The sequence below is a fragment of the Diabrotica virgifera genome, chromosome 7, assembly GCF_917563875.1.
Source record: "Diabrotica virgifera virgifera chromosome 7, PGI_DIABVI_V3a".
Taxonomy (NCBI): Eukaryota; Metazoa; Arthropoda; class Insecta; order Coleoptera; family Chrysomelidae; genus Diabrotica; species Diabrotica virgifera.
In genome coordinates, this window is record NC_065449.1 from 135615707 (window position 1) to 135631582 (window position 15876).

Below are 15876 nucleotides of genomic sequence, written 5' to 3' on the forward strand. Positions count from 1 at the left end.
GATGCAACAACAGGTTTAGGAAATTCGAGATATCAAAAATGCCCAATTTTTAAGGTGGTGCGTAATGGGCTGTATACAGGGTGTTTCATTAATAATTGTCCATATAGTAACTGGAGAAACCTTAGCACAAAATACGAAGATTTAATCTAAAACTGTTAAATAAAATGTGGTTCCTTACTGAGTTACAGGGTGTTTTATCTAAAAATTTAAAAATTATTTTTGCACAGCATTTTAAAACTATTCGACGTATCCTTTTCATACTTGGCAAAAAGTATAGGTACTGTACAAACTACTAAATTATGGTAAACCAACGTTTCTGGCTATTACCAGAGGCGTACGAAGGGTGAAAGTGAATGGTTGACCCCTTCCAAATTCTACGCCACTGGCAGAATTGCTATTTTAGTTCAACTATTGGATTCTTCAATACCTTCTATAAAAATAATATACTCTTCATTCGTAACGATAAAGTCATTAGTTTTCGAGATCTTTGAAGTTAAAAATGAAACGAAACGGTTATTTTGATTAATGTATTGTGTCGCTTCATTTTTAATTTCAAATATCTCGAAAACTAATCATTTTATCGTTTGGAATAAAGAGTATAATATTTACATAAAAAGTACTGGAAAATCAAAAAATTACACTAAAATAGCAATTTCGTCAGTGGCGTAGAATTTGGGAAGGGTAAACCAGCCTCTATCCCCTGTCGTACGCCTCTGGTAGTAGCTAGAAACGTTTATTTATCTTAATTTAGTAGGGTGTACAGTATCTAAACTTTCTGCCAAGTATGATAAGGATACGCCAAATAGTTTTAAAGTACTAGGTACAAATAATTTTTAAATTTTAATCCTATGAATCATATTATAATTATTCATGAAAATAACTGTGCCGTTTCATATTTAACTTCAAATATCTCGAAAACTGATGACTTTATCGTTACGAATGAAGAATATATTATTTTCATAGAAAGTATTGGAGAATCCAATAATTGAACTAAAATAGCAATTCCGCCAGTGGCGTAGAATTTGTAAGGGGTCAACCATTCACTTTCCCCCGTTGTACGCCTCTGGTAATAGCCAGAAAAGTTGGTTGGACGTAGTTTAGTACTTTGTAGAGTACCTATACTTTCTGCCAAGTATGAAAAGGATACGTCGAACAGTTTTAAAATGCTGGGCAAAAATAATTTTTAAATTTTTAGATAAAACACCCTGTAACTCAGTAAGCAACCACATTTTATTTAAGAGTTTTAGGTTAAATCTTCGTATTTTGTGCTAAGGTTTCTCTAGTTATTATATGGACATTTATTAATGAAACACCCTCTATACAGGGTGTAACAAAAATACAGGTCATAAATTAAATCACATATTCTGGGACCATAAATAGTTCGAATGAACGTAACTTACCTTAGTACAAATATGCACATAAAAAAAGTTACAGCCCTTTGAAATTACAAAATGAAAATCGATTTTTTCGATTATATCGAAAACTATTAGCGATTTTTTATTGAAACTGGACATGTGGCATTATTATGGCAGGCATATCTTAAAGAAAAATTATGGTGAAATTTGTGCACCCCATAAAAATTGTATGGGGGTTTTGATCCCTTAAATCCTCCCAAACTTTTGTGTACGTTCCAATTCAATTTTATTATTGTGGTACCATTAGTTAAATTCAATATTTTTAAATTCAATATTTTTGTTTCTTCGTATTTTTCAGATAAGGCAATTTTTATCGAGTTGCGACTTCTTTTTTAATATGTCTACATAAAAATTTTATGGGGGTTTTGTTCCTTTAAACCCCCCAAATGTTTGTGTACGCTCCAATTAAACTATTACTGAGGTACAATTAGTTAAACAGAGTGTTTTTAAAACTTTTTGTCTCTTTGTATTTTTTCGATAAGGCACGTTTTATCGAGTCTGGCTTCTTTTTTAATATGGTTCAAAATATACCTAAAAATGCAAAGCATAAATAAGTTTGCATATTATTACCAAGTCTACATAATCATACTTAACCATATACAAATATGTGGTGGATTTGACAAATACTCAAAATATTTCGATAAAAATTGACTTTTCGAAAAAGCAATAAGAGGCAAAAAAGTTTTTAAAACTTGTGTTTAAATGGTACTACAATAATAATTAAATTAAAACGTGCACAAAAGTTTGGGGGGGGGGTTTAAAGGAACAAAACCCCCATAAAATTTTTATGGGGTGTCCAAATTTTACTATAGTTTTTTCGTAAGATACTACTGCCATAACAATGCCACATGTCCATTTTCAATAAAAAATCTCTAATAGTTTTCGATATATTGGAAAAAATCCCTTTTCATTTTGTAACTTCAAATGAGTGATAAAGGCACAGAGACTTAGATCGCGAGGTCACATTGAAAGGATGCCAAACACGAGGACTCCGAAAAGGGTAGTAAACTACACTATAGCTTCAAGAAAGAGAAGAGGAAGGCCGGAAAATAGATGGAAGCAAGAGGTCGAAAAAGATTTGGAAAGAATGGTGCTACAGGGTCAGAAAAGAAAAATGAATAAGAGGAAGGAATGGAGAAAAATCACATATCAAGCCAGAGAAGATCTCAGTACATAAATAAACGTGAAAATGAAGAGAAAAAACAAACTTTTCAAGCCATGCCTCTAAGGCTCTTAGTGCTACTATACAGTGCGGTGGAATAAGTGTTGCCCCCCCCTGTTAACTTGTTTATTTTAAGAATATAAGCAAAACGCTCGGACAGGTAGATTTTTAAACTAAGCATAGTATATTATAGCATCAACGTTTCGAACTTTACGCGATCCCTCTTCAGGTGACAGCCATAACTTTGATTTTTTTAAATGGGAAAGTACATCATGTGACACCTCATTTAAAATCTCTTAAAATACTGAGTTCAAAAATGTATAATACTTTAATCCTGTTTGAGAGCGTAGGCGAAAAATTTCGGTCGAATTCTTTCTAACAATGATTTTTTTCGAATCCTGAAAACACCAATAAATATTTTTGAAAAATTTAAACCCAGAATGAAATATTAAGTATTCTCGATGGTACAAAGTCCCAAAGAACTCCTATAATGTTTATTTTAATAAGTCACAGTGGTGGAAAAATGAGAAAATTTAGTGTGATTTTTAATTTCAAATATATTATTCCAAAGAAACTTTTTGTTTATTCTAAGGGACTGTCAGCCCTCGGTAATAATCTAATCTTTCATTCTGCCTTTAAATTTTTCAAAAATACTTATTAGTTTTCTCAGCATTCGAAAAAAATAAATGCGTTTAAAAAGAGTTCGACCGAAATTTTGGGCCTGCGATCTCAAAAAGGATTAAAGTATTATACAGTTTTGAAGTCAGTATTTTAAAAGCTGTTAAATAAGGTGTCACATGATAATAATAATAATAATAATAATAAGGAGTTTGAAGATAATGCATCAAGTTTTAGCATCAAAAATAACAACAATGTGTTGGCGAAGCTTAATCATTTATTGTATATGGATGATTTGAAATTAATGGCTTCCACTCGAAACCAACTCGACGAGATGCTAAAAACTGTAGAAACTTTTTCCAATGATATTAGCATGCACTTCGGACTAGACAAGTGCCGTATTTTAAATATAGTCAGAGGAAAAGTACAGCCCGGAGGATTCGATATGCAAAATGGCCAGAACATCGAAGCCATGGGTGAAAACGATATGTATAAATATCTTGGAGTAAAGCAAGCGCGGACGATTTTCTCGTACCGGACGTCGAAGAGTAAGGTCACTGCTAGCACACCCCACTCTTACCGACGAACAGCGAGAAGCCTGAGAGCACCAAGTGCTGAAGAAGCGGCGCACGGTTAGCCCTAAGCTATTAGTTTGGAACCAGAGTGAAAAACCAACGACGCTTGGCCGTGTAAACCAAAAAGGTAGACGGATTGCGGGGTTTCAGAGGAATACTCTGGCCCTGGGCTCGAGCGAGTTCGCTCGCCCCGAACTCTACCTAGTGTTCACACACGGTTACAAGAACAAGTGCGAGTAAGGGGGCCAAACTAACTGCGAAAAAGGCTTTCAACGAGGGACCCACCAGCAGCAGGGTAAACTGCACCCATCAGGTAGTATAGTCACTGTCTAACGCCGGAAAAGCACGGAGGGGTGGACAAGCCACCTTTATCCCTGCGGTTTACCCCCCAGAACACCTTGAGGCTGAGGTGCCCTCCGATCGCTAGACTTGCATCCTCCCCCATTTGTCATGCCTTCATCTGTAAGGTCCGTCAGCTCCACCCGGTCGCTTCGTCCTCGGACGACGACCTCGACAAGCGTTGCCACCACCACCACCACCACTACAGCCACCACTACAGCCAACCAGTTCTCTTCCTTGCAACAGGAAGGCACTGTACCCCCATCCAGAGGCTACAACCGTCTCACGGCGGAGCTAGACCTCGAGACGCTTAGCGCGGAGATGCAAATCGTCCGCGATAAGTATCGCGAGGCCTACCTTCGCATCGAGCGGGACGACGCCTCCAACCCCCTTCTGCAGCGATATGCAAACGATTTTCCGCCTCTAAGAACACCAGCACAGGCTGGTCCTCAGCGTCAGAGCGCTCGGAATATACATGGTGCCATACCAAAAATCCCAACCCAACCGTCAAAACAAGCACCCCAACATTCGCAACAACAACCATCTCAACAGCAACCCTCTTCTCAACAACAAGCATCCATCAGCACTTCAAACAATCCGGAACCCAACGATTTCGTCTTCCAAAGAAGACAAATAAGACAAATGTCTTACGCCAATGCCGCAGCCAATCCACGCCCCAAAACCCAAGCCAGAAACCAAAACGTCATTAACGCCATAAACGATCCGACACTGTCCGAGTATCTCATCAAAGATCTCCCAAAAGATCTTTGTAACAAACGCACCTTCTTTCGGCAAATAAATGCCACCACTCTTTTGTCCAACAAAATTCATTCTTGCAAAGTACTCTCACATGGAATCGCACATCTTCGACTTTTCAATCCGATAAATGCAGGGGATATTGAAAAAGCTATCCACACAGCAACTGGCCAAACCATGGTTACGGTCCACAGCAGTAGCAGAAATGCTAACACTTCCGCCAAAGAGCCCACCTACCTCCTCTGCATTACTGGAATCGACGTGGATTACTCCGAGCAGGAGGTCACCGACTTGCTCACAGAACAGCAATTCCCGGTCGAAAGACTGTGGAGAGTCAAAGCTTACAAAACAGGTAAGAACTCTAAAGTGATCAAGGTGGTGACCAAATCCTTGGAGAAATTCACGTCAGCATTGAGCCGAGGCATAACTCTAGATGGCGAAATCTACAATGCCGAACTTCCGCATGGCTCCGACCCTACAATCCCCACTCCAAAATATTGCAGCAAATGCTGCATAAACGGACACTCCACCGACGAATGCCCTCAAAAAGCATTCGTCTGCCCCCACTGCGGCGGCAACCACAAATCCAGCGCCTGCACCAAACAGCAGGAACCCAAATGCCCGAATTGCGGCGGTGACCACCCCGCATACTCCAACAAGTGTCCACAAAGACACACCATCCCCTCCGCCCAACACGAAATACAGCCACTTACGATCGAAAGATCATTCCCCCCTTTCGAACTCCCTACAGAAACAAAGAACATCTTGTCTATTCAGACTGCTCTGTTGCTCAACTTGTTGCCCGAACTTCGTGAACATATCGCTGCAATCACGGCTAATCTGATTAGCCAAGTCTACGACCACTCGACAGTGGTCCACGGGTACGGGAGCAATGTCACGGTGACATTCCGCCCCAACCACTAAACACCCTCCCTTTATGGATTTCACCCTAGGCACAGTCAACTGTCAGGGTCTCTCCAAAAAGAGACCCCTCATCAAGAATATCCTGTCGAAGCATAACATCCAGATCCTCGCACTCACAGATACTCTGTCGAAAAACGATCCACACTTCGCAGGATATTCGATCATCCATCGAAGCCGCTGTCAGGTTTCACGTGGGAATGGTATTCTCGTGAAACACGGAATACCGCACAACACACACACATTCCCACAAAATTTTCGTCCACCTGATGTGGACTTCCTGGCAATTGACGTGCATATCCCCAATAACGAAACCCTCACGATAGTCTCTTACTACAAACACCCGGATCAACCACTCAACAGGCATTTGCTAGAGTACTTTTCGAGGCTCGGCAAGGCTGTGTTGATGGGCGATCTAAATTGTAGACACACACAGTTTGGTGATCACCGTCAAAACCCAGAAGGCATCCGCCTCACGGATTATCTACTAGACCTTCCTATTTCAAGAATCACCAACACTGAATTCACGTTTTTGAACGCCAATGGGGCTTCTATTGTCGACCACATCCTAGTTACTAGTAACATTCTGGATCGGTTCGGGGATAGATGCCACATAGGCGATTCAATAACGTCAGACCACGTACCTCTTCTTGTCGACACCGACATACTCATTCCAAAACAACCAAACCCTCCAAGATCTATAAGAGACTATCGTCACGCTAACTGGACTGAATTCCAAAACTTCATCACACAAAATCTCCCTATGTTAGGCGAACTCGATACTAACGATAGTATCGACACCAGTGCAACCGATATCGAGAACCTCATCACTGAGGCGATCACGCACGCAATTCCACTCAAACAAATAACCTATACATCACCGGCACTTCCACAATACATCATTGCCAAAATCCAACAAAAACGACGTCTTCTACGTCAATACAAGGCCAACAGAAACCCACTAATTAAAACAGAGTACAACCGGATCTGTGCCAGGATAAAGAGGGAGATATCTGTCCTAACGGCTCGCCGGTGGGAAGATGCTACCTCAAAACTGGACTACAGAGACGGAGGTAAATTCTGGCAAAAATTCAAAGTCCTAACAAAACAAAAACTATCTCAACCATCCCATCTGTTGGTCAAAAATCACATAGTCAATTCCCCAGAAGGGAAAGCCGAAGCATTCAGAAATTCGCTTCAAAACAATTTTCAAACGCCAGATAACCCGAACTTTGATCGCATATTTAAATTCAACACAGAATACATAGTAAATGTTACTCTCAACCACTACATTCCAGTCTATGATCCTATCATGGACCCCCTCACCGACAGGGAAACGGAGAGCTTTTGCCAAATCGGCAAAAACAGCGCTCCCGGACCTGATGGCATCAACCGAAGGTGCCTCAAAAAACTTCCAGAGAGTATCATTCCTCTTCTAACTAAAATATTCAATGCATGTCTCAAAAACAGCCACTTTCCTACTCCTTGGAAAGTGGCCAACACCATCATGCTTTTGAAAAAAGGCAAACCCCCAACCGACGTGGAATCCTATAGACCAATTTCATTAATCAATACTCTGGGTAAAGTTTTTGAGCTAATCCTAAAAGAGAGGCTCAATAACTTTCTCGAAAACCACAATATCATACCAAAATTCCAATATGGATTCCAGTCAGGTAAATCTACTAAACATGCATTAATAGATTTCACTACTAAAGTTACTCAAACCATCAACGATGGTTCATTCGCCATAGCCACATTTCTGGATGTGCAGAAGGCTTTCGACCAGGTCTGGCACGACGGGCTTGTTCGGAAACTTCTGGACATCGGGCTACTATTGCAATTTACCAAAATTGTACACTCCTACCTCCACAACCGTACTGTCAGAGTTAAAATAGGCGATCAAAAGTCCACCCCCTTCACTCCACAAGCTGGAGTTCCCCAGGGTTCAGTCCTAGCGCCGCTGTTGTACATCATCTACAACAGCGACATCACTAACCAAAATACCCCAGGTACTCGGCTGTTTCTCTATGCAGACGACACGACTCTGCTCTCAACTGCCTCTCGATACAACCCAAGACTCCTCTTCAGAAGAGCCCAGGCTCTGTTGGACGGCGTCGGCGAATGATGTTGTAAGTGGAGAGTCACGCTGAACGCGAACAAAACAACAACAATTGTGTTTCGCGCCCCTTCTGTGTCAAATAGAATCATTTGCAATGAAGACGACCAACATCCTCTGAGTCTGTTGGGAGAAAGGCTTGTTGTTAGCCCGACTGTGAACTATTTGGGAGTACTGTTTACCAGGACTCTCAACTGGGACGCAGATCTAAAGGCAACTTTAGATAGGGTAAGGAACAGGGCCAGACTTCTCAACGCTCTCTCGGGAAAAATTGGCAAGACACACAAGAAGACTCTCATTCACACTTACAAGACCTTTATTCGACCCGTCATGGAGTACAAAGCATGTATCTACTCTCTTTGCTCAAGACAAAAACAAGAGAGGTTGCTGAGGACCGAGCGTAGAGTCTTGCGTAGATGTAACTATGAGCACTGGCGATATCCCTCAAACGAAATCCATAACATCTCGAACACCCCCAAAATCACCGAGAGAATAAACTCTCTGAACAGGAACTTCACAATCAAAGTAATCAACGGCCCCCCTTCCGACACACAAGAATCTCTCAAATGTTCCTGTTCATCTTCCGGCCACGTACTCCGCCGAAAGCCCAAACGCAAAAAGATTCATGTACCGTCCGCTCTAATGCAAACATGCATTGACGAACTCCCGGTGGAGTACGAAAACATCCTTGAGGCTACCCCGTTAGCCTACCGTACCCACCTCTAACATTTCCTCTTCCCTACCCCGAACAGGGAGAAGTTGGTTTTTTGCGGATTCCCAACTTCATTGCACAATTATACCTGTTCGTCCCAAGAAAATAGCCGCAACTATTTTCTCCACTCGAACGCACACTGTCCACGCTGCGCTCAAAGCCACCTCCTGACCGCCGACGAGGGACGCAGGTTCGCCTGTCGTTGTACAATGGTTTCTAGGGAGACTGGTCGAGAGCAAAGCACGGACAGTACACATAAATGTCTATGGAACCAACAACAATCCATCAAACTTTCTTCTCTGTTGACTTCTTAGCCTTCTGGACACCACCGACTGCATAACCCAGGATCCAAGAACACCAGGACACGGCGCTTGCCCCAGTGTGTTTTCGGACTGTTTGCTTTTGCTGCCAACACTAAACATTCACCTCAAACCCTGAAGAGGACAAAATCCTAAATGGGGAAGCACATTGAACGCATTTCTTCTTAGCATTTTCAAGACAAGCAAATCAAACAATGTGATGATAGCAAGCGCGGACATTCTAGTCCCGGTCGTCGAAGAGTAAGGTCACTGCTAGCACACCCCACTCTTACCGACGAACAGCGAGAAGCCTGAGAGCACCAAGTGCTGAAGAAGCGGCGCACGGTTAGCCCTAAGCGATTAGTTTGGACTCAGTGTGAAAAACCAACGACGCTTGGCCGTGTAAACCAAAAAGGTAGACGGATTGCGGGGTTTCAGAGGAATACTCTGGCCCTGGGCTCGAGCGAGTTCGCTCGCCCCGAACTCTACCTAGTGTTCACACACGGCTCCAAGAACAAGTGCGAGTAAGGGGGCCAAACTAACCGCGAAAAAGGCTTACAACGAGGGACCCACCAGCAGCAGGGTAAACTGCACCCATCAGGTAGATATAGTCACTGTCTAAACGCCGGAAAAGCACGGAGGGGTGGACAAGCCACCTTTATCCCTGGGGTTTACCCCCCAGAACACCTTGAGGCTGAGGTGCCCTCCGATCGCTAGACTTGCATCCTCCCAATTGTCATGCCTTCATCAGTAAGGTCCGTCAGTTCCACCCGGTCGCTTTGTCCTCGGACGACGACCTCGACAAGCGTTGCCACCACCACCACTACAGCCACCACTACAGCCAACCAGTTTGCTTCCTTGCAACAGGAAGGCACTGTACCCCCATCCAGAGGCTACAACCGTGTCACGGCGGAGCTGGACCTCGAGACGCTTAGCGCGGAGATGCAAATCGTCCGCGATAAGTATCGCGAGGCCTACCTCCGCATCGAGCGGGACGACGCCTCCAACCCCCTTCTGCAGCGATCTGCAAACGATTTTCCGCCTTTAAGACCAGCACAGGCTGGTCCTCATCGTCAAAGCGCTCGGAATAGGCATGCTGCTATACCAAAAATTCCAACCCAACCGTCTAAACAAGCACCCCAACAATCGCAACAACAACCCACGCAACAGCAACCCTCTCAACAACAAGCATACATCAGCGCTTCCAACAATCCTGAACCCAACGATTTCGTCTTCCAAAGAAGACAACTAAGACAAATGTCTTATGCCAATGCCGCAGCCAATCCACGCCTCAAAACCCAAGCCAGAAACCAAAACGTCATTAACGCCATAAACGATCCTACACTGTCCGAATATCTCATCAAAGATCTCCCAAAAGATCTGTGTAACAAACGCACCTTCTTTCGGCAAATAAATGCCACCACTCTCTTAGCCAACAAAATCCATTCTTGTAAAGTACTCTCTCACGGCATCGCACACCTTCGACTTTTCAATCCGATAAATGCAGGGGATATAGAAAAAGCTATCCACACAGCAACTGGCCAAACCATGGTTACGGTTCACAGCCGTAGCAGAAATGCTAACACTTCCACTAAAGAGCCCACCTACCTCCTCTGCATTACTGGTATCGACGTGGATTACTCCGAGCAGGAGGTCACCGACTTGCTCACAGAACAACAATTCCCAGTCGAAAGACTGTGGAGAGTCAAAGCCTATAAAACAGGCAAGGACTCTAAAGTGATCAAGGTGGTGACCAAATCCTTGGAGAAATTCACGTCAGCATTGAGCCGAGGCATAACTCTAGATGGTGAAATCTACAATGCCGAACTTCCACATGGCTCCGACCCTACAATCCCCACCCCAAAATATTGCAGCAAATGCTGCATTAACGGACACTCCATCGACGAATGCCCTCAAAAAGCATTCGTCTGCCCCCACTGCGGCGGCAACCACAAATCCAGCGCCTGTACCAAACAGCAGGAACCCAAATGCCCGAATTGCGGCGGTGACCACCCCGCATACTCCAACAAGTGTCCACAAAGACACACCATCCCCTCCGCCCAACACGAAATACAGCCACTAACGATCGAAAGATCATTCCCCCCTTTCGAACTCCCAACAGAAACAAAGAACATCTTGTCGATTCAGACTGCTCTGTTGCTGAACTTGTTGCCCGAACTTCGCGAACATATCGCTGCAATCACGGCTAATTTAATTAGCCAAGTCTACGACCACTCGACAGTGGTCCACGGGTACGGGAGCAATGTCACGGTGACATTCCGCTCCAACCACTAAAACCCTCCCTTTATGGATTTCACCCTAGGCACAGTCAACTGTCAGGGTCTCTCCAAAAAGAGACCCCTCATCAAGAATATCCTGTCGAAGCACAACATCCAGATCCTCGCACTCACAGATACTCTGTCGAAAAACGATCCACACTTCGCAGGATATTCAATCATCCATCGAAGCCGCTGTCAGGTTTCACGTGGGAATGGTATTCTCGTGAAACACGGAATACCGCACAACACACACACATTCCCACAAAATTTTCGTCCACCTGATGTGGACTTCCTGGCAATTGACGTGCACATCCCCAATAACGAAACCCTCACGATAGTCTCTTAATACAAACACCCGGGTCAGCCACTCAGCAGGCACTTGCTTGAGTATTTTTCAACGCTTAGCAAGGCCGTGCTGATGGGTGACCTAAATTGTAGACACACTCAGTTTGGTGATCACCGTTTAAACCCAGAAGGCATCCGCCTCACGGATTATCTACTAGACCTTCCCATTTCAAGAATCACCAACACTGAATTCACGTTTTTGAACGCCAATGGGGCCTCTATTGTCGACCACATCCTAGTTACTAGTAACATTCTGGATCGGTTCGGGGATAGATGCCACATGGGCGATTCAATAACGTCAGACCTCTTACCTCTTCTTGTCGACACCGACATACTAATTCCAAAACAACCAAACCCTCCAAGATCTATAAGAGACTATCGTCACGCTAACTGGACTGAATTCCAAAACTTCATCACACAAAATCTCCCTATGTTAGGCGAACTCGATACTAACGATAGTATCGACACCAGTGCAACCGAAATCGAGAACCTCATCACTGAGGCGATCACGCACGCAATTCCACTCAAACAAATAACCTATACATCACCGGCACTTACACAATACATCATTGCCAAAATCCAACAAAAACGACGTCTTCTACGTCAATACAAGGCCAACAGAAACCCACTAATCAAAACAGAGTACAACCGGATCTGTGCCAGGATTAAGAGGGAGATATCTGTCCTAACGGCTCGCCGGTGGGAAGATGCTACCTCAAAACTGGACTACAGCGACGGAGGTAAATTCTGGCAAAAATTCAAAGTCCTAACAAAACAAAAACTATCTCAACCATCCCATCTGTTGGTCAACAATCACATAGTCAATTCCCCAGAAAGGAAAGCCGAAGCATTCAGAAATTCGCTTCAAAACAATTTTCAAACTCCAGATAACCCGAACTTTGATCGCATATTTAAATTCAACACAGAATACATTGTAAATGTTACTCTCAACCACTACATTCCAGTCTATGATCCTATCATGGACCCCCTCACAGACAGGGAAACGGAGAGCTTTTGCCAAATCGGCAAAAACAGCGCTCCCGGACCTGATGGCATCAACCGAAGGTGCCTCAAAAAACTTCCAGAGAGTATCATTCCTCTTCTAACTAAAATATTCAATGCATGTCTCAAAAACAGCCACTTTCCTACTCCTTGGAAGGTGACTAACACCATCATGCTTTTGAAAAAAGGCAAACCCCCAACCGACGTGGAATCCTATAGACCAATTTCATTAATCAATACTCTGGGTAAAGTTCTTGAGCTAATCCTAAAAGAGAGGCTCAATGACTTTCTCGAAAACCACAATATCATACCAAAATTCCAATACGGATTCCAGTCAGGTAAATCTACTAAACATGCATTAATAGATATCACTACCAAAGTTACTCAAACCATCAACGATGGTTCATTCGCCATAGCCACATTTCTGGATGTGCAGAAGGCTTTCGACCAGGTTTGGCACGACGGGCTTGTTCGGAAACTTCTGGACATCGGGCTACCATTGCAATTTACCAAAATTGTACACTCCTACCTCCACAACCGTACTGTCAGAGTTAAAATAGGCGATCAAAAGTCCACCCCCTTCACTCCACAAGCTGGAGTTCCCCAGGGTTCAGTCCTAGCACCGCTGTTGTACATCATCTACAACAGCGACATCACTAACCAAAATATCCCAGGTACTCGGCTGTTTCTCTATGCAGACGACACGACTCTGCTCTCAACAACCTCTCGATACAACCCAAGACTCCTCTTCAGAAGAGCCCAGGCTCTGTTGGACGGCGTCGGCGAATGGTGTTGTAAGTGGAGAGTCACGCTGATCGCGAACAAAACAACAACAATTGTGTTTCGCGCCCCTTCTGTGTCAAATAGAATCATACGCAATGAAGACGACCAATATCCACTGAGACTGTTGGGAGAAAGGCTTGTTGTTAGCCCGACTGCGAACTATTTGGGAGTACTGTTCACCAGGACTCTCAACTGGGACGCAGATCTAAAGGCAACTTTAGATAGGGTAAGGAACAGGGCCAGACTTCTCAACGCTCTCTCGGGAAAAATTGGCAAGACACACAAGAAGACTCTCATTCACACTTACAAGACCTTTATTCGACCCGTCATGGAGTACAAATCATGTATCTACTCTCTTTGTTCAAGACAAAAACAAGAGAGGTTGTTGAGAACAGAACGTAGAATCTTGCGTAGATGCAACTATGAGCACTGGCGATATCCCTCAAACGAAATCCATAACATCTCGAACACCCCCAAAATCACCGAGAGAATAAACTCTCTGAACAGGAACTTCACAATCAAAGTAATCAACGGCCCCCCTTCCGACAAACAAGAATCTCTCAAATGTTCCCGTTCATTCGAAAACGATATTAATTTTTGCTATCGAATTGGCAAAAAACAAGAACGAGCTGTCAGTCAAAGGAAACCTCGACCAACGGCAGTTATGTTTATAAACAAGTGGAAGCGTGATCTAGTGTTCACAAACAAAACAAACTTGAAAGGCAGTGGACTTGTTATGATGGAACTCCTCACAAGAGAAAATCAAGCTCTTTATAAATACGCGTGTGACAAGTTTGGCTATAAGTGCTGTTGGTCGTGGAAAGGCCAAATTTTTGCAAGTGTCGGTGGTGAAAAGAAACAAATCACGAGTTTGGATATGGGAGACTAAATCATAATTTAACCAGTGAGTAAAAAAATTTATTTGTTGATTTCTTGCTATTAACAAAAAGTTGAGCTGTGGGGCCAACTATGTGCCATTTTTGACAATCAAAAACACAAACTTTACGTAGAGTCCTAGTTTTTTTTTGTTTGTTTTCCCATTAATTACTTGTTTCTGTTTATGGTAGGGGAGCAAAGTATGCTAAATGTGCAGTCACTCGAGCGCTTTGGGGACCTATTGGGTTGTGAATAGTAGGTCCTAAAACCAAAAAAAGTTAAGTAAAGTTTTCCATTTTAGTGGGCGCTTGCCATTATTTTAATTTAATTTTCCATTTTCAACAATCGTTTTTTCTGATATAAAGCCATCTATCCATAATTTGAAAAAATGTTTCGAATAAAAGTTACTTATTTTTGCGTAAGGAATACAAATCTGCAATAAAAAATGAGGGCTCCTATTTAAGATTTTAAAGTAACCCCCCACCCCACCTCCGCGGGGGTTCGTGTTTGGTGCCATTCAATAGATTTTTAAAAAATATTGAATAAGTATATTTTACAGATTTTCGATCTGATGTTCCTTTCGCGAAATATTGCGGGATTCGTATTTAAAATATTAAATTTACCCCCCACCCCTCTCCGTGGGAAGTCGTGTTTGGTATCATTCGATAGATTTTTAAAAAATATTGAGCACATATTTTTTAGTTTTTCGAACTGTCATTCACTTCGCGAAATATTCGCTTTTTTCTTGTGAAACTTTGAGACTCACCCATTTCCTTACGCCCGGCTCAAATCGACAGATTTTTGAAATATACACTATTTTGCATGTACTTAACTTACCTTATCTTAATCTGACAATTTCGAGTATTTTTAAGGATATATTTTTTATTTCGGGCCCCCCTTAACGAACTCCCCTGTGTTAAGAGCCAATATATGGTAGAGGTACATCTGTAGGGTACCAGGTTTCTCCCCATATGATAATCTGACGCGCTCGAGTAACTGCAAAAATCCCCGCTTGGGCTCCCCTACCATTATTTATTATTGTAAAAATAAATGTACAGTTCTACAAATTTAAATATTATGCCTCTACCTATTAGTGCGATATAATTATTATTCTCATATTAAATTAGATATAAATAAATTCTTCTTTTTATATTATGATTACTTTTGGTCATATTAATGTAAGATCACTGACTGCACATTTTATTGAATTCAAAAACTGTGTTCTCTTAAAAAAATTTGATGTACTAGCAGTTAGTGAAACTTGGCTTACAAATTTCATTACCGACAAGGATATAGGTATAGATGGGTATAATGTGATAAGAAGGGATAGAAATGGAAATGGGGGAGGTGTGGCATTCTATGTTAGATCTCAAATTAAATATAAAGTTCTACAAACAAATAATAACAGTATTGAACACCTTTGCTTGGAATTGTTCGTAAGTAATAAATCGTATGGATTCTGTGTTGTATACAAACCACCTAAATTTAATGTCCGACATTTTTTTGACGAGTTTGAGATTATTCTATCTGATGTTTTGCCGTTGATTGAAACATTTTATTGTACTGGTGACTTCAATGTTAATTTGTTAAATACTGATTGCCCTGATACTAGAGTTGTCTGTGATTTTTTTGAAACAATGGGGTTACATCAAGTCATAGATCAGCCGACTAGAATTAC